Below are 6,000 nucleotides of genomic sequence, written 5' to 3' on the forward strand. Positions count from 1 at the left end.
ACAATCGTCGCTGTAGAGAATGTAAATAACAAAATAAATAAGTAGATAATGTCTTTTTCACATATCCATCTTACATAAAAAAAAACAAGCAATACATTTCTAACCATCCATCGGCTGCACAGCCTTCTATAAGTGCATATTTTCGTCGTGCATATTTTAAGCAGCATTGTATGAAGACAAGTAAACTCTCAAAGGCGGTTTCGACAAACAATGTCTCATCAACAGTCAGGCTTGCTTGAATAATGTGCTCGGCATTCACAGACGCACCGCACGAGTGGACCAAATTGCATTTTTACCTTGATCCTGGGGCTGAGCCTCATCTCAGTGCAGGTAACACGGGTACGAGGACTGGAAGGTAAATTGATGTTTCTTTCTCTTGAATTGTCAGCTCTCTCCAGGGGGCCTACAATTAGTCTAATTAAAACCTAGGAGTAAAGATTGCAATGACTGGTTTTTAAACGCAGGTACAATTTACGGAGTGATTTATCATTCTTTGTGCTAAAAGTTTAAATAATTTACGGTGGATACCTGTGCTTCTAAAGTGAACCACTGCAATTAAAGTTGCAAAGGCGATGTATTCTATGAAATAGCAGGTGGCTTGATTACCGGGTTACTGGATGCAAAATCACGCACGGCCACTTTCGTCATTTCAGGTGCAATGATGAATCAATATCGATTCTTTCCACTCACGTTCCACCTAGTCACACAAGATGCGATGTTGTCATGTATTTATATGCACAATGTGAAAACGCTGTTATCTTCATGCCATCAGGGCAAATACGTGTGCACACAATATCACACAAAATGTGTCAAACAACGCAAATGAGATGAAAAAAAATGTGACAATAATGATTGATTACATATTTAACTGAATGGTGGCACTGAATCACGTAATGTACAGCAATACCTTGATGTACATGATTAACATGATGATGCGATCCCAGCCTTCGTAACTTGCCATTTCATATTAGAAACACTTGATAACCTTCCATTCATATTGTAAACTAAGACAATTTATATTGAAAATGTATTTTTTATACTGTACAGTATTAAAATAAAAAAAGCTTACAAATAAAATAAACTGTACTGTAAAATATATAGTAGAGTACTGTATTTGTATTATTAATGTATTATTTAAGTGTATTTGTTTATTATTTAACTTTTTTCTTATTAATATAATAGTAATAAATCCAAACTTCGTTCTACTGAAACTTCATATATCGAATATTGGTATATTTAGATATGAATATGAAAGTATTGAATTGTTGGCGTGGGTTGTGAATTATTGTACGCGTAGTCTTCATGCTCAGCAGACATTCACTCCAGTTTGTGCTCAGCGACCCCCCCCCCCCCCCCCAAATAAAACACGCTTCAAATCGCTTTAAACTATTGTCATTGTAGTGCGTATTTAATGTGTCGCTGCACTCTGATGTTGTAGGAGAAAACATGTATTAAAAAGTCTATTTAATTAAGTAGAACGTGTTGTCTATAGTTATTTAAAGTTGCGCATTTTGATGTGACGTCACATTTCTCACCCCCCCCCCTCGTCACACATCGTCACAATGTCTGACCCCCCCCCCCCAAGGTGCGTGACGTCATTTATGGACGGCCCCTAACACTACCGTCCATTTCGGTTCATATGAAGTGCTATCATCTATGAGTTTTAAGGACGATTACGAAATTATTGCTAATTCATGGCTGAAGTAAACTAATTTTCTTTGAATATATGCATTAGCACAAATTTAAATGATACATACCTTAACCACCCCCACGCTCAGACCCTTACATTTTGAAAGCTGTATTCATTCTTTATGTGTCACTTCGGTAAGCAAACTGGGCATTGCAAGCATCAGCCAAAAGGCCCATGTTCATTTCGATTAGTTTGCGTTATTAATAACACCTGGTGGACTGTAAATCATCCACCAGCTCTTTGCAAAGTCGAGTGATTTCTGTCATGAATTCCATCCAGGTGATTTATACGTTCACGGCTAAAATGCGAGCCACACACCACAATGCCAAGAGCTGGGTGCAAAAACAAAGATGAGGTGAGCGCAGGCCTCATGTCCCAGGGAGAGTTCAGCTTCCCGTGTCAAACAATCAACGTGTATTTGTGTGCAGTACAGTGGCATAGTGGGCAAGTGCGCTGTGTCATTCAAGTGAGTCATTCAAAATCACCAGCACTCTCTCCCCCACACGTGGTTTTAAAGTCTCATTATGATGCCAGATTTCACTTTGCCACTGATTTACTCCATATGACTTCGATGAATCCACAATAATTAAATCTTGCACACACTGTGATATACTTAGCATGACAATAAAATTAAATGTACTTACTCATGTATGCACCACGATTCTCCTAATGTAAGGCATATATATGTGTAGTGACATAGAATGGGTCACTACGGCGCGTAGCGCTGGTTACTGGTAGAGAGCGGGATCGCAGCCCGGTCTACCAGTAGGGCACGTGACAGGCACGGATGTAGGGTAAAGGTGACAGAGGGGACACGTGAGGCAGAGCCCAGAACCTTCTGGTAGGTTCCGGAAGGAGGCGTGGCCGAGGGCGGAGCCAGGCCACGCTGGGGAGGATAAAAGGGAGGCCCCGACGCTGGGTCGGGGCTGCTGCGGTTTGGGAATGGAGCCGTCGTCCACGAAGTCTTCGTCCTCCTCGTCAGTGTTGGGTCGGGCAGTGTGCCGGCTGTCCTGACCCGTATATAGTCATCCCCTAGACTGTGGAAAGTGTAGAATAAACGTACATGCCTCCTACTATTAGTGTCTCCAAAGTGACTCACCACATATGTAAGGGACAGTAAATTTTTTTTCACCAGCGCAATACTTAATGTGTCTCCAACACCATAATAATAATAATCTGACTTAACAAAGCATCTAAATAATACAAGCGGTGACTATGGTAAAGGTGCAGCCCCGCAATATCTTGGACGCGCCACAACTGGCAGAAGGGCCTCCACGAGAGAGAGAGAGAGCTCTAGAATATGTCTCTCTGGAGAATAATTTGGCCTAATCTTCCACTCTGGCAAGACGTCTTGGAAGTGGTGTGAGTACACACATGCTGTACCGCACCCCAGGCGACCCGCCGATCGACCTACTGTGGTGCACCCACTAATGCTCCTGGATGGACACATTTAAGGAATTGCTCTCTCCGTACTGCTGTACAACCTGGAATCTGGTTGATAGGGCAAACATTTTTTTTATAACAGCATAAAAAGATAACAAATAAAAAATAAACTCAACACATTCGCCTTAAAGAAAGTAAAATAAAATAATAGGCGAAATTTGGGCACTGGTCTCTCTTCATGTCACGTAAATCAAAGACTACATGAAGACGGACTGTTGCCCGAAACGTCAATAGTTATATATGTTTCCTTTTAAGGCCACAGTGTTGTTTACAAATGTGTTGCGTTTATTGTTGTTGTTAATTGTGCCTCTGCACTACTGCCAACGCAGCAGCAGCTCCACCAGATAATTTATTTTTATAAAAATGCATCATTCGAGACACTTCTTGAAATTAGCATTCTAGGAATTGCTGACGTGCATATATTCATAGGTTTATTTTCAAAACATTTTTCACCTTGTTGAGAACATAGTAAGTAAAACATGAAAGCCAAAACTGGTCACGCTACATGTAAATCATGTTTTTAATGTGCTTTTCCTCATACAATTAACAAGTAATATTTTACTTGCACAAAATCGCCGCTGTTTGTAAAAAAAGAAACACTCATCTTGGCTTTTTTGCTAGCACATTCCAACACGGATAACTCTGCTGAACATCACACAAACTGTGGTTCCTTGAGTTTTTGCCTGGGATTGATTTATATGAAGGTTTTTTGATATCAAGTGCAAGGAAATAGTCACTACAGGTGAATAAACAACACAAAGTGCCACGTGAAGCAGCCAAGAGATCCACAACAACATTTTGTGACTGAATGAGTAACATGGATATCGTAGGCGTATGGGATACTCCATTAGCCCAAAGCAGATATTTAACCTATCGGTACCACTTGAGGTAGCATAACTTTTGTGGTTCCAATTGCTTTATGTGTCCATAAAGTGTGTGATAACACTGTGTAATCTTTTTTTTTCCTGGACACTAACTGAAATGTACAGAAAATGGCTATTATTCCACACAAACTTTGCTTTTGTGACCAGGACAGTGATATTTTGAAATTTACGTATTTTCCAGAACATTCCAGTTAGATTCAGTGGTGAGTAAACTTGGAGTAACTTCTAGAACATTCTAGAACTTTCCAGTAATATAAATAGTAGTATAAATACAGGGGCTTTAAGCTCACCAGTTCAGTTTAGTTCCAGCTGCCTAAGTGGATACATATCTGCATTTTCCTGAGAGGGCATCAAGAGGCTGCAAGCATCTGGTAGACGCATTTTGCTATGTCTGCGGCCAATTTATCAAGACAAGAGCGAAAAAGTACTCTGTGGAAGCATCTGTTAAGATGTGTGAGGCCTACAAGGCATATTTCGGCATGCCTGTTGGGGATCAAGACAAACCCTGGGCACCTCATTTCACCTGTCAGCAATGCAGAATGTTATCTTATCAAATTTGTAATAAATAAAAATGTAATTGTAAAAGTTTTAAATTTAAAAATGTTTTACAATTTTCAATGTTATTAAAAAAATATATCATATATGGAAAATGTTGCGAGAATCTTTTATACATTAGTCATGGGTGAAATAAATGTATATTTGTAGGATGGTACAGAGAGGAAAAGAGAGCAATGAAGTTCGCTATCCCAAGAATGTGGCGGGAACCCACTGACCACTCAAGCAATTGCTACTTCTGCATGGTGGACCCTTCCAAACGTCGGACTGGCAAGAATGCACCTGCTATCACGTGTCCGGATCTTCCTTCATCCATTGCCCCGGTGCCACACTGTCATGAGCTCCTCGTACCCACTTCTCCGGAATTCCATCCACGGACGGGAGCACTAGAGTTGTGTTAATGGGGAGATTAGGGAGAGAGGGACTCGGGAGGGGGATTAGCATGAATGAGCTTCCGTCGTCGCGGATGGAATTCCTTTCCAGCTCAGACCCAGCCTGCTTGCCCATCGCCACATATATAACCTCTTGTTGTAGCTGCTCTCTCGCTGGTTCAGCAGTTCCACTGCTGGATTATATTTTTTCCGCCTGAGGACGACCGCTTGTGTTGCGATTGAAACGTCGTGATTTATTTTATTTTAGACCTACGTGACTTTACCGAAAGAACCAGAGTATGGATTCCTGCAGTCACAAAAGCTTCAAATCAAGATTGAACAGATGAATACCTAAATACGCTTTGAAACACACAAAGGTAGTGGAAATTAAATAACAAAGCAGGTAACATGGCATTCAGCACTTTTACACCCACATATGATCGATGACCTGTGCCATCGTGTTGTAAATGTACGTTTTTAAGCAGGCGAACACTCAAAACCCCTGCACACGGAACAGTCTGGCATTGACATTTTAAGAGGTACTAAAGTTTAAGCACACGTGACCTGTTTGGAAAAATGGAAGTAACCGGAAAGAGAGGAAGACCTAGCAGAGAATTGCGTGACGACATCGCAAGAGATTGGTGCCAGAACGATGTGGCCACGACTTGAGCATATTGGCACAAGACAGAGGAAAGTGGAAACAAATTAGGAAATGTGCAGTGGGTACCTACAGGCTATCTGCCTATGGATCGTGATGATGATGATGATGAACGTTTAAGCAGGATGCTGCCAAGGTGTGACGGTTGGTGCGCTGGACTTGGAATCAAAAGGTCTCTCGTGATGGCAGTTGAAACAATTGGGCAAATTCTGCAAATCCTCCCAACTCTGTTCATCCAGAAGTACGATGGGTTGGCCAGAGTTATTCGATCGGCAGGTCACCTGTAGCAGACTAAAGCGTGGGTTTACTCCCACATTTCACAAGACATCTTTACTGGCGTGGAGAATTAGGCCACAAAGCCCTCTAGATGGGCCCTCTAGAGCTCGCTTTAGTGGAGGT

This window comes from Lampetra fluviatilis, chromosome 26 (genome assembly GCF_964198595.1).
Source record: "Lampetra fluviatilis chromosome 26, kcLamFluv1.1, whole genome shotgun sequence".
NCBI classification, from domain to species: domain Eukaryota; kingdom Metazoa; phylum Chordata; class Hyperoartia; order Petromyzontiformes; family Petromyzontidae; genus Lampetra; species Lampetra fluviatilis.